At 43.5% G+C, this 21,285-nt stretch overlaps 1 long non-coding RNA gene across 2 annotated transcripts in view; it reads right to left on the bottom strand.

Annotated features, from left to right (window-relative positions):
- The window catches only part of LOC141081687 (uncharacterized), a 378,204-nt gene extending 374,286 nt beyond the window's left edge, over positions 1 to 3,918 (bottom strand). Inside the window, exons 1-3 of one of the 2 annotated variants that reach the window (XR_012229975.1) lie at positions 3,592 to 3,918; positions 2,926 to 3,045; positions 889 to 1,123 (exon numbers count right to left, since the gene is read on the bottom strand). This is a non-coding gene — a long non-coding RNA (uncharacterized lncRNA). The other variant, XR_012229969.1, reaches the window with a different exon arrangement.
- Between the last annotated feature and the right edge of the window lie 17,367 nt (positions 3,919 to 21,285).

Genomic DNA, 21,285 nt, shown 5'->3' with positions numbered 1-21,285 from the left:
CTAACAATACTCTGGTATAGGAACCATAGTACATTTCCAATATCATACATGTTCAGAGGAGACAATAGAAAAACATATACCGCACATCAAACTGTATATACATACTATGTACTTAAATCTGGATATATAATTGAAGAAAGCATAGAGATAGGCAAGGATAGGCATTAGATTTTTTTTAAAAAAAGGATGTAGATTGTAGCCAAAACCCATTTGGACATTTTTCACTCATGCAAAATTCATTAGAGCATCAAGCTCTGAGCCAGAAAACAAACCCCTGTCAACTTTGGATGAGTAAGCATATAGCCCTGTAGGAAGCCATCTTAGAATGCAGAATTAGGGTAGAATGCCACAAAAACCCAATAATATCAACCAAAAACATAACAATCGAATATCCACAATATATTCCAATAGCCACCTCACAGTGGATGCAGTTGTCATTGGCACGATACGTAGAGGCATAATTTACTACAATGCCTTCCAATGTAAGCATTTGGCTAGGTCATGCCTAACTGTGTAACCAGTGGCAAGTATGTCTCCAACCTTTTTCTTCCAAGCAAACGTACAATACTCTAGGGAGCCACGTAAGGGATATGTTAGTCAGGGGATATTTCTTTAATTGCTTCTCGCCTAAATCATGAAAAGATCACTTGTCTGGTAAGCATGGACCGCAAAGACCAATCTTAACAAAACTCCATGGTTTGCCGAAAAGAATATATCTCTCATATAAATCGGAATTCATTCACCCTTCAAACCTATGTCCAATAAAAAATATTTAAAAAATATAATACGATCATCTTAAAGTTGTAACTCATAGACATCAAGGGTTATGTACCAATTGATTACATAATGACCACAAAAAGCTTCATAAAAAGAAAATGTAAACTGTACCTTGGTATGTCACAATGATGATGCTTATTCTTTTTCCAAGTGAAAATGTTCTTAGGATCCCAAAAAGTTGTATAATCCAATTGTGTAGAACCAGTTTAATCCATACTCGATCTCAATAATCCTAGGCTCAAACCCCACCGTGTCTTCACTTTTCACACTTAGTGCTTAAAAGGTAACGCGCTTGGAAACCAAATTCACCAATTGTCTCCTATATTTAATAAATCCAAATGAAGATCTGCATGATGAAAAATAGAACAAGTTTAATATTTTTGTGCAGCATGTTTAAAAAAAAATAAAAATAAAGGTAAATTGGAATATTGATCAAATATTGAGACTAATTGGTACGTGACGTTCAGTTTTCCATGACTAAGTCTATGCTCATTACATACACAAAGCCCATGTCTATATTCAGCTATGGTTCTAAATTCATTAATAATTTGATTAATTATTAATGATATCAAATAATAACAATAAGCTTTCGTTTATTATATTTGAAATAATAATTGGAATATAAAACACAAAAGAAAATAAATGTAAAATCCAGAACTTTATTATTACTTTATGCAAGCAAAAATGAATACGTTTGTGATGGAAAAGTGGTACAATACAATACGACATGGCAGTGTAGCTGTAGAGAGCGCTGTTGGAATAAAACAATGGCTCATTGATATGAAAGAGCGAGCAAGGGTTTCCACCAGTATGAGCATTACTATGCCAATGGATGGGCAGAATAACTGAATGAGAGAATAAAAATTCACATCCAGATACTTGTTGTATAACCCAATAGTATACTTTTATATTAGAAATAAATACTAGGAATATTCAATTTTTTTCATGCAAATTGGTGTCTAAAATAAGGCAGATGCATGAGGTTAACAGCTAAAAATGTATAAGGTAAAAATACAAATGTACAACACCCAAAGCTGGTAACTGGTATCATTTATGTAATATGCGCGATAAGAATTTTTATAAATGTCCACCATATTGGGCAAATATGTCGATCTCAGTACATATGGTTTTCTGTATGCAAACCATTCTCTTGTCTAGCATCTGCAAGAATTGCTTTTATGTGGTCCCAAGAATATTTCAGGACACTGGAGTAGTATATACAACCTATTATCACAATTTAACCATTTCCCTTACTTATTTTTGAACAGCGGGAATATTTCATATATTAAATGGTCTATCCAAACGTTATAACTTTTCTACAGTTACTAATAACAGACGTGATCAGTAACCCGTCTATTAAACAGAAAAACGCTTGAAAAATTGGATTTATGGAGTAACATATCTTGTCATTGAGATGAAAAGGAAAATTTATACTGGTACAACACTTTGATAGCACGATGTCTCACTAATGCCAAGAACCAGATCTTCCACCGTATCACAAAGTCCTGAACGTGAAAAAAATATTGATAATCCCTAAAAAGTCAAATGACAAAAAATAAACAGCTTAAATAAAAGATAACTAAAAGGTAGCAAGAAAATTAGAAAAAGCCTTTGAGACTTCTCGGCGCTACGTGAAACTTCTCACGCTGAGAAAACTTTAATCAAAGTTTGGAAACTTTTCGCCACTGTCTAGTTTTTCAGCTGTGATTAAAAAATATTGTGTTAGGTGTCATTTTAAAAACATTTAAACCTAATTTACCTAATACATCTTATAATGCTCTGTAGTCTATGTGGATAATAAGACAATTAAATCAACATACTAGCTGATATTACATCTTAAACAATGAAGATGGAAAAATAAAATGAGTATGTATTTATAAAAAAAAGTACCCTGTTTGCCATTAATTAGAACGCTTTAACTACAGCAAAATAATGAAGTACAAAAAGTTATATTCTATTGGCAAAGTTTTTCCAACAATTACTAAAAATGCAAAAAAAAAAAAAAAACAGCTCACTACATAATAAAATAGAAGTTAAATCTGATGTAAATCTGGACAATGTGCTCAGGTATTGTAACCAAAGCTGCTGGTGAGTGAGCAAACTTACAATACACCTGATCTCTGCCCACCCACATCCCACTTCACTCACCTCTAAAACAAGAAACTTCTAAAGCCCCTTTGTGACTTGCAGGTAACAATGACATTGAAGTCCCTCATGCAGGAGTTTTGGAAGCAGACGACCACTGCAAGGCTTAGAGGAGAAGGACTTCTGCGAGATAGAGATGCAGATAAAGAGTTCTTCAGACTTTTCCTTTTGTTCAAGTTCTCGGAGCAAACAAAGAACTGGAGCTCTGCAGCAGGTTTGTGGCTCCCACCCTCGCCCTCCTCCCTTGTCTAGTCAGGAGCACACTACCAGATCTACTGCTATTTCTCTTACTTTGTCAGGAAACTTTTGTCCTGAATTAGCTTCACCCCCCACCCACAATGACTTAGGTAAACTTTATAGTAGAGTCATCAAGACTAGCAAGTGGGTGAGCAGGAGTCTGACTGTTGAGTGTCCATGGATGTTCCTCTTTGTTTGGGCTGTTCTCCTGATGAGGTAAAGTCCTCAAATTCAAGTTGATCCTCTAAAACCCAAGGTTGGAAGGGAAAGGGTGAATGGAGAAGCTGATGATGCTGATGAAGATATTAGGTGTGAACCCTGCAGTGTGTCTCCTCTGTCCTGTCCCATCCAGGACACTCCCCTCCCACATCTCATTGTCCTTGGACTTAGGTTCAACAACAAAGAGATGAGCTAGGCGTCTCACCAACCTACCTGTTGCATAGCCTGCAGCAGCATGGAGAACACTTACTACAAACCAGGTCTCCTGCGATCCTCCAGAAGTTTCACTTGTTTCACAAAACAATTTGGGACCAGAATGAGTTTGCTGGCACCTCCCACTAAACAAAAAAAAAGTGCAGGGCAAGGATGGGTATCCACAGCAACTGGGAGTTTGTTTGCAGGGCTCGTCTGTAGTTCTTGCTTCTTCTGCATCATGTCAGCTTGGTAGCCTTCATCCATAGTGTAAGCACTTGTTGTAAAGTTGTTTTCCCAGGGAATAGTTGGTAGTCACTCAGCTCCTCATCCCTTTTCTGCTTACTAACTGCACGTTCCAGCAGCAGAGAGGGAGGAGGAGGGAGTACAAAATAAACACACAGCCTTTAAAGGCACAGCCTGAAAACTACAGCTGTCTGGTCCTGGTTTGGTTGTATTTCTTCCAAAAAAACATGTAGTAGTTGTTGTTTTCATGCAAATCTGTGATCTAGCTTTTACGACCACTCTTTGCGGTCAAATGACGAGGAAAAAACTTTGCATCAAAACTTTTAAATAACTTTTTCTATATAGATAATGCTCCAGGTTCATCTTCGAGTCATTCGAGTCAGGGTTATTAGGATGATAATTAAATATCATTATATTTGTTATTATAGTGCAAACATCTACAATACATGTATAAATCATCAACGTTACAAGTAAAAACATAAAACAAAAGGAGAGAAACACAATGTAACTGTTTTCTTATAAAAAAAGGTCTAAATGTTACATCTTTCTAAACAGAATATTGCAATTATTGCAGGAGAGCTATGTACGCCTCTTAACTTTTAGGTGCTGTAGATGGTGCCTTTGCATAAGTTAATACCAGGCCGTAAGGATAATAGAATACGTTTATTTTATAGAAAAAAATCCACAAGCAAAAAATCAACAAAACTCAACAAAAGTAGAGTCAAACTATAAGCTCTGATCTTTTACATTTGCATATATACTGTACGTATGTATATAGAATATATGTACAACATATGTAGGTGATGTATACTCAATATTCAATAGCAAAAGGAAAAGTGCAAAGAGAAGAGGTGCGGCACTTACCTGGAATAAAGTAGAAGGACTCGGATGGATTCTTCTCTGTGTGATTCACATGTCCTAAGGACAAGTTAGCATGCTGGGAAAAATACTTACAGCTGCCTCTAAGTTATTCTCGGGTCCAAGCAAATATTTTCCAAAATTATTTTGCCTGCTTGTTGGGCTGAAAAATTAACACTGTAAGTACAGCAGGTATGAGAAATGGATGGGACTGTAACCCCCCTCCCCATCGCTGAAGGAGTTCATTGTTACTTGATGTCCCTTCCCTCCCTTTCTCTTGTGCTCTTCCCAGCAGAACAAAGAAACTCAGCTCCCAGCCTGGTGTGCAAGTTTAAAACAGGCTGAAGTACTTAGAAGAAGCTACTTCACAACTTTGTAAACTCCATCTCTTCGAGAAAAGTAGATATATGTAATCATTTGGGTAGAAGGCAAAGCCGACAATCGTCAAGGATTCAAGATCATTAAAACAAAGGCCATTCTTTCTTATAACTTCTTCATTGTTAAGAATCACACTTCACAAAACAGCACCCTGGTCAGTTCTGGAAGAGGTGGAGCGGAACAGCAGCTTCAGTGGATGTGTGTATAAAATCTGGAAAGTTGAATATTTTGTGAATACGTATACACAGTGTAAAGGAGAAATCGTCACACATGAGCATGGGGATGAGATTCAACGCAGGGTTTATTTTATCTTTTTATCAGGATGTACAGATAGGTAGGTAGATAGATAGATAGATAGATAGATAGATAGATACTATAGATCACTAACATAACTGATATATACAAATCTAAATTTCCAGTTGATGTAAAACTACATTTTCTATGTGCCAATTAAGGCCTGTTTCACACTTCAGTTTTTTCTTGTCAGTTAAAATCCGCCAAAATGGCGGAAAGCGGATCTGTTGGTAACTGAAGTTAACGGATAACAGCGGACCGATATTTTGACGGATCCGTTGGCTGAAGAACTTTAAAGGGACCGCAGTCCGGGGACGAGAGAGAGAGAGAGAGTTTTTTTTACCGTTCACCAGAAGTGATTTCAGGGTTAACTTTCCGCCTCAGATCATTCTTCCGGGCATGCGCAGTACAAAAATGCGGATCCTTCAGCCAAAAAAAGTTACAAGCTCCATCTGGGCAAGTTGGCGGACGAAAAAAAATTGGCGGATCCGCAAAAAAACGGATCCGACGGATGGCCATCCGTCAAGATCCGCCAGTAATGCAAGTCAATGGGAAAAAAAACGGATCCGCCAAACAAAATGGCGGATCCATTTTTTTAGGAAAACGGCGGATCTTGACTGATGGAAAAAAACTGAAGTGTGAAACAGGCCTAATGTAAATCTAAGTTTGATTACAGGTTTTTCTTCTTAGTGCAAAATCTAACTTTTGTCTACCCATTAAAGTTACTATTGTAATAATACTAGTAAAAATAGAAAAAGACATGGACTGTACATTCAAAAACCATACATTGATCTAATTTGTTAGCTCCTTTCACTTGGTGTTGGGGCTGTGTGGAGCCATTGCTGCTATAATGCTGTGCCTGTAGGGTGTTGCCGCCCAGAGCCATGTGAGCTTGCCTTGCAGCATGGGTGTTGTGGGGCAACTGGTTATTCCCCCTGCTGGTACGCTGTCACTTCGGCAGTTGGCATGGCACCTCACTTTTTAGACTAGGAACCCACTGGGAGCTTTACGGTGGCGTGGCAGTGGGCTTCATGCAGCACCTCATCAGAATGTTAGGCTAGAGCCGGTCAAAGCGCCAGAATTGGCTGATCTAACAGATGCACCTTTTCTGAGGTGGCTGCGGGCTGCTATTTTTAGGTTGAGAGCCAATATCCATGGCCCCTTACTAGTATAAGAATACCAGCCCCCAGCTGTAAGCTTAAGCAAGGCTGGTTGTCAGAAATGAGGGGACCCCATGTTGTTTTTTAAATATTTATTTAAATTTAAAATAATGGCATGTGAACTCTCTATTCTTGATAACCAGCCTTTATAAAGCTGACAGCTGAGGATTGCAGCCTGCAGCTGTCAGTTTTGCTTGGCTGGTTATCAAAAATACAGGGAAACCCATGCATTTTTTTTTCATAATTTATTTAGCGCTCAGGTGCCGGCTAATGAATACTGTTATTAGCAACAGCAGGTATAGGCTGTTGGGAGTAATAGTCCAATCAGCCGACATCTGTGAACAGTGGTAAACTTTTTACCTCCGGTCAGCTGCGGACTCACGCTGTCATCTGACAGTGTGAGAGCTGCGGCTCTCTGAGCGGTGGTAACAATCTTACCGCTGATCAGAGGCAGAGTTTGGCCAACACTGGATGTTCAGGTTCCCCATTCATATGAATGGGGCCTGGGTACGGGAACAGTTCTGTTACCCAAACTGATCTTTTTTAACTGTTCGGCTTAACTGCCGGACCCGAATATCCAGGGGTTCGCCCATCACTAGTTCTGATACAATCAGAGATTATAGATGTAGCATGTAGCAGAGCTCAGAAAGCTAACTCCGTCCACACCACAACTCTGCGTATTTTGTCTATTGACAGAACACTGCTAATCAATGGTGGGGAGTTGGACTAGGTCTCACACGGGCACCGGTCTGAGCAGTAATAATCTCCTTTTGATAAGATGCTCATTAGGCTGTCTGCAGTTGTTTCAATAAAATGAGTATCTTATCAGATGGAGATTATTACTGCCCAGACCGGTGCCCATGTGAGACCTAGTCCAACTCCGCCCCCCATCACTGATTAGCAGCGTTCTGTCAATAGACAGTCCAACTCCGCCCCCATCACTTATTAGGCTGTCTGTTGTTGTTTAAATAAAATAAGTGACACATTGCTGAAATCAGTGCTTCAGCCCCTACATCATTTTGCATAGCAAAAATCTGCTGACAGATTCCCTATAATATTTTGAGCAGAGTGAAAATTTAGTTTCACATTTCTTAGAAGCTTTATAAATGCAAATATTTATTCGCTATTTTCATTATAGTTGAAAATTGTAGACTAAAATATTTATTTCTAAGCTAACAATAAAGAGGCCACAGCTATATACAAGGTCTCAGAGCAGAGGCTGAAGTGAAGCAGTATATACACAGCATGCATTAGTGACACTGTAGCTGCAAGCTAATGTAACAGCCTCTGTACAGTGAAACTCCAGAAAAAATGTTTAGCAAATGATACATGGCTACCAGGTTCATGTAACCAATCACTTCAGCTATTACTTTGACTTTTGTCCCTCGTGTGACGTGTCTCAATAGGTGCAAAGTGGCGGCTCTGTACACTATATTCCTTTATTAGCTCAGGCAACTAGAAAGTTCTCCATTGCATTGGAGGGGCAAGAAATAATGGACCAAGTATGTTACATGGCCCTAGTAAGTCCATGTAACAAGTTATGAATATTTGACTGGTGTTTTACTTTCATAGAATTATTTGCTATGGTACACATTAAATTCAATGTCTTTATTAAATTCAATGTCTTTACAATAATATGTGCAATTTCATTAAAATACTAGTATCTGAACAATGGGACTATGTTGTACATTTCTGAGTTACAAAACATTATTATAAATGTAGAAAAAAAAGACAAGGACTGCACAGTCAAAAATCATAAATTGATCTAATGCTGCTAGGCAAAAATTTACAATACTGAACATGAGGTTCTTAGTAATAACGGCAAGCGTGCTTGGCACTGTTCGAGCACAGTGGTTCTTGGGCACTCTTGATACTTGGCAGAGTGTCGCATGGTGTTCAAGAACATGCTCTAGTCCCCATCCCACATGTTTTGTGCATGTTTTTCAGCCACTAAATATGAAAGGATGGTTAGCCAATCACGGTAATACTGTAGCCATGTTGGCTACTGGCATTACTGTGATTGGCAGGCCGCATCACATCATCGTGTCTATATAAGACCTGGTGATACAATGCTCGCCCTATTCTACCACAGAAACAGAGTAGGGAAAGTTGCTGGAGAAGGAACAGTTTACATTAGAAGCATCTAGACAAGGTTTATGTTGCCTGACAGTCTTTGCTGCTGAAGCCTATAACCAAAAGTCATTTTCAGGGCTACTCCTATTTTATTCAATATAAATACCGCTGTTAGCTATATTTAGTGTAGGAAAAGCTGCTGGAGAAGGGATAGTAGTGCATTAGAGGCGAATAGGCAGGGTTTATGGCTTTACAGTACTTTCTGCAGAAACCTAGAGATAACAGTTCTTATCATAGCTACATCTCTGGGAAGGTATAGTAGTGCACTAGAGGCAACAACTACAATTACTGTCTCAAGAGGTGGATGATAATGAGACACAGTTGCCAATAAGTCATGTTATTAAGTCAAAAAGTCAAGATGAGGACCAGAATGTGAAAGAGGAAGACGAGGTGGCGGATGATGAAGTCACTGATCCAACCTGAGGAGGTGGAAGGGGAGGAATCCACAGAACCACAACAGGCAGGCAGAGGGAGAAGGTGGGCAACTGTTCCCCAAAAAGCCCACACATGGCAAGATTCCATGCCATGTGTTTGCCAGTCTGGTGCTTTTTTCCAGAAATTGTGGAAGACCAGAAAGCGGTCATTTGTAACCTGTGCCATACCAAGATCAGCATGGACCTGACCACTATCAGCCTGACCACCACCAGTATACTCAGGCACATGTCATCCAAATACCCAACTAGGTTGACTGAACGCCTGGGTCCACAATCAGTGTCTGCAGTGACATCACTGTCTTTTCTCCTGTGCTACATGCTTTGCAATCCCCTGTCCAGAATGCAGGTATGGATGCCTCCTGCCCTGCACCTGTTGTTGGACATTTGCAGGCACCATGAGCAACCATGTTCATTTTCTTGTCCCAGAGCAGCGGTCAGTTGTCCCTAACCAAGGTCTTTCAATGCAAGCGGAAATATGCAGCCAGCCACAGACCAAAACACTAAACAGCTGCATTTCCAGACTACTTGCCATGGAAATGTTGCCATTTAGGCTTGTGGACATTGAGGCTTTCCACAACTTCATGGCGGCGGCCATCTCTCGGTACTCGAACCCCAGCTGCCACTATTTCTATTGTTGTGCCGTCCCCATCTTACACAAGCACATCTCATAACATCACCTGTACCCTGACCAAAGCAGTTACAGGGAAGGTCCACTTAACGACCAACACGTGGAAAAGTGGTGGCCAGGGATGCTATATATCCCTCACTGCACACTGGGTTACCCTTGTGGAGGCTGGGACTAAGTTGGACCCTATTATGGCACACGTGCTGTTGACACCTAGAATTGCGGGACCTAGTTCCATCAGGGTTTCCTCCACCTCCTGCACTAGTTCTGACTCCCTCTCCTCATCATTACCCTCCATCTCTGAATCATATCAGTCACAAGCTGGAAGCACTACAGCACTGCCTTGGTCAATCACCAAAAGGATCTGCTGAAATTCATTTCTTAAGAGACAAACCGACGCAGAGATGTAGAAAGGTCTAACAGACCCGTCAGATCTGTAACTCTCATCACTGAACCTACAAGCAGGAATAGTCATGTGCGATAATGACTATAACCTGGTGGTGGCTCTGAAGCTTGGCAAGCTTGCACACATACCATACCTGGCCCAAATGCTCAAATTAGTGGTTTAACTGTTCCTAAAAACCTATCGAGATTTGCCTGAGCTACTTGTGAAGGTACATCATGTGTATGCCCATTTCTGCAACTCACCTACAGCTGCTACGTGTCTGGCAGTGCTGCAGAAGCACTTGCTAGTGCCACCTCACCAACTAGTTTGCGACGTGACCATGTGCTGGATCTCAACATTACATATGTTGGCAAGGCTTTGTGAGCAGCAGAGGGCAGTAGTTGATTACCAGCTACAACATGCCCGTCGTTATTATGGCCAACCTCCGCACAAAAGAACCGACGAGTTTTAATTGAGGCACATGTAAGGAGGTGGCGTGGAACCTCAGTTACCTCCTCTCTCCTACACACTGAGCCCATGTGGCACCCTAATGGTTCCCTCAAGTTTTATGTGTAATGTGTAATGTTTTATGTGTTGCGTCTAATGTACTGTACATAGTAGTTCAGGGATAGAAGGAGTTAAAAAGGGGGCCGGTCCAACAGGCTGACAGGGAAAGGATGTCCTGTTCCTGCAGCAGAGCCCCGGCAGGCTTGCCCAAGGCTGGACATACTTTACTGCCCAGAACAGAAAGTACCCCGGTCAGTAGGATACAAGCTGCCACGGACTGTTGGGCACTGTCGACGGACCCTGGTGTTGTGGGACTGCCCCCAGAAGGACTTTTACAGTTCTCAAACCTGGATGGGAGCTATTGAAGTTGCACAGTTTCAGGAAGTTGCAGTGACAGAGCAGGAAGCATTGCATTGTTACAGTAAAGTTTTTCCAGTTGCAGCAGAAATGTGGACTGTGGGGTTTTACTGAGTGCTCATTCCCAGCGGCTGGAGAAAGTGTATGATGGAGGTAAATGACTGTACCGCAGGACCGGGACTTCACTTGTCTGTCTGTGTGCAAGGGGCCGGGGTGCTCACTGACTGTGTCCTAGTCAACTCGCCCACGACTACCACCCCCGTTACTCCTTGTTACACACCCATGGCTGACTTTATGCCTTTCCTGTGACCCATGTATTGTACGCATTTTGGCCAAAAATGATTACAGGTTGTTCAACCTTCTTGACCCACACTACAAGAAGAACTTTCCATCTCGCCTTCCTGCGGTGGAGACGGCTAGTAAAATGTTGCAATACCAGATGACCCTAGTTGAACAATTAGTACAAAAATTCCCATCTGAAAACACTGGCGGCAGAGGTCAGAGTTCTTTAGAGAACCAAGAAGTAGAGATGAGAGAGAGACACACACCAGATATAAAAGAGGCAGGGGAAGATGATCAAAGGTTTGGGACAGTTTCATTAAACCCTCCCAGTGCCCAAGCCCCGATGTACAGGGTGCTCTGATATTAAAGCAGCATCTAGCCAACTGTACCAGCAACCTCGGTGATTGCTCTGTGCCATATAACTATTGGGTATCCAAGCTACAATCCGGTCAGGAATGGTACCTCTATGCATTGGATGTGCTGGTCTGCCATACCGCTAGCGTTTTGACAGAATGGGGTTTTAGTGCCATCAGAGGCATAATAACATCTGCCTGTCAACTGAAAATGCTAACAGACTGACTCTTATCAAAATGAACAAGGCCTGGATTGGTCCAAAGTTCTCAGCCCCACCAGATGACAGCAGCGGAACATAAAGACAATTCTAATGTGTCATGCTCGCAGGTGGCGCATGTGGTTCGTGTACACACTGTGCCATATGGCTGGGCCTGCCAAGAAAGGGGAGTAGCAAAATGGCTACATGGTGTTCACTGGAGCTCCTGATGGTGGAGACACACTGGGCATCAGGTAGCTGCCAGGTAACAATCCAAGTCAGTCGATGGTAATGCAACTGCCAGTCCCTGCGGTAGGGTTCACTGACATGATGGGAAGACATGACAAGGGTCACTGACTAGCAGAATACACAAACTGATGGACTATATGGACAGCTTGGATATTGAAGACAGGTTCTTATTCACACAAGTTGTTGTCAGGAAACAGCTCTGGAGCAGGCTGCTCTAGGACCAGGGACAATGGACTCTAGACTGGCCCCACCAGGACCAGAGGTAGGTATAGATACCGCAGAGGCGGTTTCTGGATTTGGATACCACCAAAGCGGTAACAGTAACACAGACAAACATTATACTATACTAATGGGAACACAGGATATGTGAATAGCTTTAACAGATTAAGGACAGGGGACCAGGCAACATTCAGTTGCACACACTATTTCCACTAAGGCTATGTGCACACGTTGCGGTTTTTGTTGCAGATCTGTGTTTTTTCTGCGCAGATTTGCGACAAATCCGCAAAGGAGTGCTCAAGCAATGTTAATGGGAATCCAGAATTGGTGTGCACATGCTGCAGAACATTCCACACTGATTCTCAGCGTCTTATTTTTCGCAGCATGTCAATTCTTTTCGCGGATCTGCAGCATTTCTGCATCCATTGACTTATATTGGGTCAGTCAAATCCGCAGCTAAACCGCAGGTGTAAAAAGGTCTGCGAATTAGCTGCGGATTTGTGAGCCAAAAACGCTGCGGAAAGGAAGGAGGAAGAGTGTGTGAGCGGAGAATATGTGCGGGTCTGTCTGCAGGTGTCTGTGTCTGTCTGCAGATGTATGTCTGTGTGTCTGTCTGCGGGTGTCTGTGTGTAGCCAGGCATCGTCTGATGGGACTACTACTCCCATCTGGCTATGTCTGGTGTCACATATAACAGTGACAGCATGATCCGATAATGGTACATTAGTAGTCCCTTCATCCGGTGACTGTGTTTAATTGCAAAACAAAAAAACACATATTCATACTCACCAAACACCATCAAATACTCCCTGGTCCCCGTAGTCCTAAATAACAAGTGTCCCACCTCGATATCACATGTAGAACAGTCACATTGGGAGATGTGACCGCTCTACATGGCTCCTGTGATACAAGTACAGGAGGTATCCTCCCACAGTGTATCACTGCGCCAACGTCAGAGAGGTCACCGGAGCTCATGCTATCACGTGCAGCACCGCTGCGTGAGAAAATTCTCACACAGCAGTGATGCTGTAAGTGAGAGCACGAACTCCGGTGAATTCTCAGTGATGCACTGCAGGAACGATTAGCTCCTGTCACTTTATCACCGGAGCCATGTAGAGCAGTGACATCTCCTGATGTGACTGTTCTACACATGAGATCGTCATGGGACACTTGTTATTTAAGACTACGGTGGACAGGGAGTATTTGTGTTGGTTTATTATTTTATTTTTGTTGCAGTAGATGAGGGATTCGGGGATTAGGTGATGCAGTAAGTATGGTAAATTAAGATTCAATAAAGGAGTCTGTGTGATTATTTCAAATAAAGGACTTTATTCTGGTTGTGTCTTTTCTGGACCAAAATTCATTTATAATAGACCAAAGCAAATGAAAAACAGTTCTGTCTTCAAATTAATCAAATGATGACATTCTTTACACAAACCATAGATGCCTTGTCCTCACTCAAGAGTAAAAAGACCTCCCAGCCTGTTATCAGGGCACAGTCCGAAAGCCTGCATCTCTAATGGTACGGAGTTCCATTAGTAGTGCCTATGACATGGGCAGATTACACATCTAGAAATGTTGAGTGGATCTCCTAAGGTGAGAGCTTAGTGATTGCCTACCCCTGACCTAATGAATATGAGCCAAGTACATGCATAGAAGAAAGACATTGGACGCATGGTCAGATGTTGGCTCCTCTCTCGGCAAAAGCTAGCACAGAACTGAACTTTATTAGTATAAACAAAAGATCATGTAGCAGGCAGGAAGAGGGCATTGCACAGCTTCATCCTATCAGTCTGTGTAAGGTCCATGCTAGGTCTATTCCATATATGGTCTTCAGTGTATCCACCTAACATTCCAAGGGTTCCAGGGCGTAGTTGCTGGATGTAGATGCCATCTTGCCACACCACATTTCAATTAGCTTATGTGAGGTTAATAAATAATTGATTTCATTAGCCAGTCTCTCCTTCATAGAAAGAGGAAGAGTTCTGGTGATGAACTTGGCCGTCTGCAGCCCAGACCTTTCACCAATAGAAAACATTTGGTGCATTATGGAACTTAAAATTTGCAGCTAGAATTCTACATCATACAAACATGAGACAACATTTTTCTCCTAAAACTTCAGCAATTGGTCTCCTCACTTCCCAGACATTTTCAAACTAAAGTATAAAGAAGAAGGATGCTACACAATAGTGCAAATGGCCCAATCCAAACTTTTTTAGATCATTACAGCCATAAATTTCTAAATGAAATGGAAAAATATCTGATGTTCCACTTCTGAGCTATGTTCTATCTTCTATTGTGAATAAAATATGAGATAACCAAATCATTGTATTCTGGATTTCCTTAGATTTTACAGCCTCCCAACTTCTTTTTTAATTTGGGTTTTTGAACCCAGAAGTGGTTAAAGGATGTGACATAAGATGGAACGTGCACAGCAATGTCATTTTGATATTGCTGTGCATTATGTTCATTTTATGGGCAACTTGCCTGAAAATGACATCATTTGCACATATTTATTATCCAAGGCTCTATATTTAATGTAGATCCACAATGATTTTGGTTAGAATGGAAAAATATTCGAGGCAAGATTAATTACTTGTGATTTTATAAGTCACTTTTTTATCTTGTGGTATTTTGTGACTTTTTTTGTGTGAAATTCTTCATGATGATACACATGGCTCATCAATTTTGTACCAATATTTTTTGTGACTCTTTAGTACAAGACACCCCATGCTCAGTTAAAATGTTGAAAAAATTGCGAAAAAATAATTGAGCTGTACATAAAATCACTTTGAGGGTAGAGGGACTGGAAAACATTTGAGCAAAAATGTATCAGCTTTTTAAAAAGTAGTGATTGATACATTAGCTGAAAATATCTGGAAACCCCAAACTGCCTACAAGGATGAGCAAGCAGAAGGAAAAAACAGGCGCAAAGTAAAAAAGTAAGGGTCAAGTGAAAAATAGACAAAAAACAGACAAAAATCGCAAATTCTCATCCATTTTTGAGTCAGAGAATTCGTTGAGAATCTAGCCCCCGTGTGACCGGATCACTCTAGACTGGCCCCACCAGGACCAGAGGTATGTATAGATACCGCAGAGGCGGTTTCTGGATTTGGATACCACCAAAGCGGTAACAGTAACACAGACAAACATTATACTATACTAATGGGAACACAGGATATGTGAATAGCTTTAACAGATTAAGGACAGGGGACCAGGCAACATTCAGTTGCACACACTATTTCCACTAAGGCTATGTGCACACGTTGCGGTTTTTGTTGCAGATCTGTGTTTTTTCTGCGCAGATTTGCGACAAATCCGCAAAGGAGTGCTCAAGCAATGTTAATGGGAATCCAGAATTGGTGTGCACATGCTGCAGAACATTCCACACTGATTCTCAGCGTCTTATTTTTCGCAGCATGTCAATTCTTTTCGCGGATCTGCAGCATTTCTGCATCCATTGACTTATATTGGGTCAGTCAAATCCGCAGCTAAACCGCAGGTGTAAAAAGGTCTGCGAATTAGCTGCGGATTTGTGAGCCAAAAACGCTGCGGAAAGGAAGGAGGAAGAGTGTGTGAGCGGAGAATATGTGCGGGTCTGTCTGCAGGTGTCTGTGTCTGTCTGCAGATGTATGTCTGTGTGTCTGTCTGCGGGTGTCTGTGTGTAGCCAGGCATCGTCTGATGGGACTACTACTCCCATCTGGCTATGTCTGGTGTCACATATAACAGTGACAGCATGATCCGATAATGGTACATTAGTAGTCCCTTCATCCGGTGACTGTGTTTAATTGCAAAACAAAAAAACACATATTCATACTCACCAAACACCATCAAATACTCCCTGGTCCCCGTAGTCCTAAATAACAAGTGTCCCACCTCGATATCACATGTAGAACAGTCACATTGGGAGATGTGACCGCTCTACATGGCTCCTGTGATACAAGTACAGGAGGTATCCTCCCACAGTGTATCACTGCGCCAACGTCAGAGAGGTCACCGGAGCTCATGCTATCACGTGCAGCACCGCTGCGTGAGAAAATTCTCACACAGCAGTGATGCTGTAAGTGAGAGCACGAACTCCGGTGAATTCTCAGTGATGCACTGCAGGAACGATTAGCTCCTGTCACTTTATCACCGGAGCCATGTAGAGCAGTGACATCTCCTGATGTGACTGTTCTACACATGAGATCGTCATGGGACACTTGTTATTTAGGACTACGGTGGACAGGGAGTATTTGTGTTGGTTTATTATTTTATTTTTGTTGCAGTAGATGAGGGATTCGGGGATTAGGTGATGCAGTAAGTATGGTAAATTAAGATTCAATAAAGGAGTCTGTGTGATTATTTCAAATAAAGGACTTTATTCTGGTTGTGTCTTTATTTACCTATAGGATTAGTAATAGATAGGTATCTTATAGACAGCTTTCCTTTACTAAGCTGTGGGCTTCATGTCAATACAAAGGTGACATCAACCCCACAAATATTACCCCACCTGGCAAGTGGGCAAAGAGGAGGCAAAGTGCCAGAATTGGTGCATTTATAAGATGTGCTATTTCTGGGGTGGCTGAGAGCTGATGTTTTTAGCTCGAGGAGGTGCCAATATACATGGCCCCTTCCCAGGCTATTAATATCAGCCCACAGCTGTCTGCTTAGCCTTTGCTGGTTCAATTTTATAGGGGGACCCCATGTCATTTTTTTTCTGGGGTTCCCCTGTAAACTAGCCAGTAAACTGTGTTTTTGCATTCTGTGCAAGCTGGGGTGTGACCTCCCTCTCCTGAGCTGGAAATTGTATATAAGGCTTCCCCAGACTGGTGTCTACTGTTTGGGACCCAGTGTTTTATCTGCCCTTGTTCACACATTGAGGTCAACTTTGACACAAGACAAGGTTTTTAATATTAGACAGTGTAGGACTATCCCGAACAGAGTTATCGTGTCGTGGTGGGATGGCTTTCATGCTACTTTTGGTCAAAAACTGTATTACTAAAAACTCTGTATTATTTAGATGCACTTTTGCTTTTACTTATTTAGTTACAGCAGGGTTTTTGCTCACTTTGTCTTTTGCAGGTTTTATGTTTTATGGCCAATGTCAACATGCATTTATGTGCTGCATGTGTATCACCTCAAACCAAGCTCAATTTTTGTGTTTTCATACTTACCTGACTTGGAGGAGCATTGCCGCCGCGCTTCTCTTCGGCCGGAGACCGGGGCGGGAGTGCGGCCGGAATCGCGCATGCGCATAGCGGGATCCGGCGCCATTGTACTGAAGACACACTTGCAGTGTGTCTTCAGAATATGGCGCCAGACAGCGCTATGGGCATGTGCGTACTCCGGCGCCAGACTCCTCCCCCAGCCTCCAGCAGAAAGTGGTGACAGTGCTGGAGCACAGGAAAGAAGGGTGAGTATAAATGTTTGTTTTTTTTGTGTGCAGTTTTAATAGGAGTGAGGGGACCATGCATACCAGGATAGGGGAGATGAGAGGACCATGCTTACCAGGATTGGGGGATGAGGGGTACCATGCATACCAGGATTGGAGGATGACAGGACCATGCATACCAGGATTGGGGGATGAGGGATACCATGCATACCAGGATAGGGGTGTGTGAGAGGACCATGCATACCAGGATTGGGGGATGAGGGAGTACCATGCATAACAGGATTGGGGGATGAGGGGTACCATGCATACCAGGATTGGGGTGTGTGAGAGGACCATGCATACCAGGATTGGGGGATGAGGGGTACCATGCATACCAGGATTGGGGGATGAGGGGTACCATGCATACCAGGTTAGGGGGTAAGGGAACCATACATAACAGGATTGGGGGATGAGGGGTACCATGCATGCCAGGATTGGGGGATGAGGGGTACCATGCATAACAATATTGGGGGATGAGGGGTACCATGCATACCTGGATAGGGGGATGAGGGGTACCATGCATACCAGGATTAGAGGATGAGGGGTACCATGCATACCAGGATTGGGGATGAGGGGTACCATGCATACCAGGATTGGGGGATGAGGGGTACCATGCATAACAGGATTGGGGGATGAAGGGTACCATGCATACCAGGATAGGGGGTGAGGGGACCATGCATACCAGGATAGGGGGGTGAGGGGACCATACATACCAGGATAGGGGGTGAGGGGGCCATGCATACGAGGATAGGGATGAGGGAGTACCATGCATACCAGGATTGAGGGGTGAGGGGACCATGCATACCAGGATGAAGAATAGGGTGCCATGCATACCAGGATTGGGGGGTGAGGGTACCATGCGTACCAGGATAGGAATGAGGGGTGCCATGCGCACCAGGATAGGAGGGTGGCAGCGCATACCAGGATGGGAGACCATATACCAATTAAAATGCTCGCCACCTGGGCATAGAACGGGTTCATAGCTAGTAAATTTATATATTTATTTATACTCCCAGAGGTAAATGTTTTTCAGTTCTTGCACTTTGTGCATTGGCTAGGAATCCGACTTTCAAATGGTTACAAAATTTTTTTCTGAGGTCCTCCTTTGCATGTCTTCCAGGGTGTATTTAGTGCATCTTTCTAATTTTTGGAAGCCCTTACACATAGTGCATACACTTTCCTTTGGAGATAAGAAATGGGCCCCCTTAACTTTTGGGCCATATGTCCACCCCTGAGCGTTATTAAAGCTTTATAAGTAAAGCTGCATTTATCAAATGGATGAAAGGCCTCAAAATGCATCTCATGCCCCAGGATGGGTTGGAGAAGATTCCCTCACATGGTTCAGGACTTTCATTTTCAATTGTCTCCCAGGAGAAAAATGAAGATATATTTAAACCCCTCATTCAGTCTATTTAAAGCCTCGGGTCGAGCTGATGCCCTGAGATGGCAAATGAGGAATTGAAGCCCACCTTAGCCGGAAAATCTGTAAAAAAAATTCCCATCTGACAATACCAGGGGCATGCTGGGCCGGGTGGCAGAGAGGCAAATGCCACCCAGGTTGCTCACCTAGCAGCTGTACAGGGCCAGCCCAGCCACTTGATAGCTACACTGCGCACAGCAAATTGTGAGTGACCGTGTCCGCTGTACTGTGACGCGGCCAGCAGCAAAACCAGCCACATCACAGTCTATCAGCGCACACGTCTGCGCCGGGGCCGGGAGCTGTGCTCGGCAGTCTATCTTGAAGGCTGCACATCTCCCGCTCCCTCCATGTTCTGTACTTCCAGGTCAGGTGTTGGGCCGTGCGCTGGATGCAGAGAGGCACTGCAGGGAAGTGACTGTGAGGTAAGTATGGAAAACTTTTTTATTTTCTTTATAAAATGAATTCAATGGGTGAGGGGGTGAGGGTAACTTCAAGTAATGAAGTGGGGGGGGTGTAAGGAGGACTGCATATGATGGAGTGGGGGTATGTGGGACCGCACATGATGGAGTGAGGGGTATGTGGGGCTGCGCATGATGGAGTTTGGGGGTTAAAGGAAGCTACACATGATGGAGTGGGAGGTAAGTGGGGCTGCACATGATGAAGGGGGAGTGGGGCTGTATATGATGGAGTTTGGGGGTTAAAGGAGGCTGCACATGATGAAGTGGGGGTCAGTGGAGCTGCACATGATGAAGTTTGGGGGTTAAAGGAGGCTGCACATGATGGAGTGGGGGGTATGTGGGGCTGCACATGATGGAGTTTGGGGATTAAAGGAGGCTGCACAAGATGGAGTGGCGGGTATGTGGGGCTGCACATGGAGTTTGGGGGTTAAAGAAGGCTGCACATGATAGAGTGGGGGTACGTGGGGCTGAACATGATGGAATTTGGGGGTTAAAGGATGCTGAACATGATGGAGTGGGGGGGTACGTGAGGCTGAACATGATGAAGGGGGAGTGGGGCTCTATATGATGGAGTTTGGGGGTTAAAGGAGGCTGCACATGATGGAGTGGGGGTATGTGGGGCTGCACATGATGGAATGGGGGTAAGTGGGGCTGCACATGATGAAGTGGGAGTGGGGTTGCACATGATAGAGTTTGGGTGTTAAAGGAGGCTTCATATGATGAGTGGGGGATCAGTGGGGCTGCACATGATGGAGTTTGGAGGCTAAAGGAGGCTGCATAGGATGGAGTGGGGGTCAGTGGGGCTGCACATGATGGAGTTTGGGGGCTAAAGGAGACTGCACATGATGGAGTGGGGGGTAAGTGGGGCTGCACATGATGAAGGGGGAGTGGGGCTGCACATGATGGAGTCTGGGGGTTAAAGAAGACTGCAAATGATGAAGTGGGGGGAGTGGGGCTGTACATGAAACTGGGGGTAAGGGGGACTGCACATGATGAAGTGGGGGAAGTAAGGGGCACTGCACATGATGAAGGGGGAGTGGGGTTGTACATGATGAAGTGAGGGGTAAGGGGGACTGCACATGATGAATTGGGGGGTAAGGGGGACTGCACATGATGAAATGGGGGTAAGGGGGACTGCACATGATGAATTGGGGGTTATGGGGGACTGCACATGATGAATTGGGGGTTATGGGGGACTGCACATGATGAATTGGGGGTTATGGGGGACTGCACATGAAGTGAGGGGTAAGGGGGACTGCACATGAAGTGGGGGTAAGGGGGACTGCACATGATGAATTGAGGGTAAGGGGTACTACTGCATATGATATATTGAGGGTTAAAGGGGACTGCACATGATGTGGGGGTAAGGTGGACTGCACATGAAGTGAGGGTTAAGGGGGACTGCACATGAGGAAGTTGGTTGTAAGGAGGATTGCACATAATGAAGAAGTGGGGCTGCATATGATGAAGTGGGGGGAGTAAGGAGGACTGCACATGATGGAGTGGGGCTGCACATGATGAAGGGGGGGTAAGAGGGACTGCACATGAAGTAAGATAAGATAAGATAATCCTTTAAGAAGTGGGGGTAAGGGGGACTGCACATGATGAATTGGGGGTAAGGGGTACTACTGCATATGATGAATTGAGGGTTAAAGGGGACTGCACATGATGTAGGGGGTAAGGTGGACTGCACATGAAGTGGGGGAAGTAAGGGGGACTGCACATGATGAAGGGGGAGTAGGGTTGTA

The sequence above is a fragment of the Dendrobates tinctorius genome, unplaced genomic scaffold, assembly GCF_039654945.1.
Source record: "Dendrobates tinctorius isolate UK_male_01 unplaced genomic scaffold, ASM3965494v1 ptg000004l, whole genome shotgun sequence".
Classification (NCBI taxonomy): domain Eukaryota; kingdom Metazoa; phylum Chordata; class Amphibia; order Anura; family Dendrobatidae; genus Dendrobates; species Dendrobates tinctorius.
The sequence above is the reverse complement of the archived record's forward strand: the minus strand, read 5'-3'. Positions and strand labels throughout refer to the sequence as shown.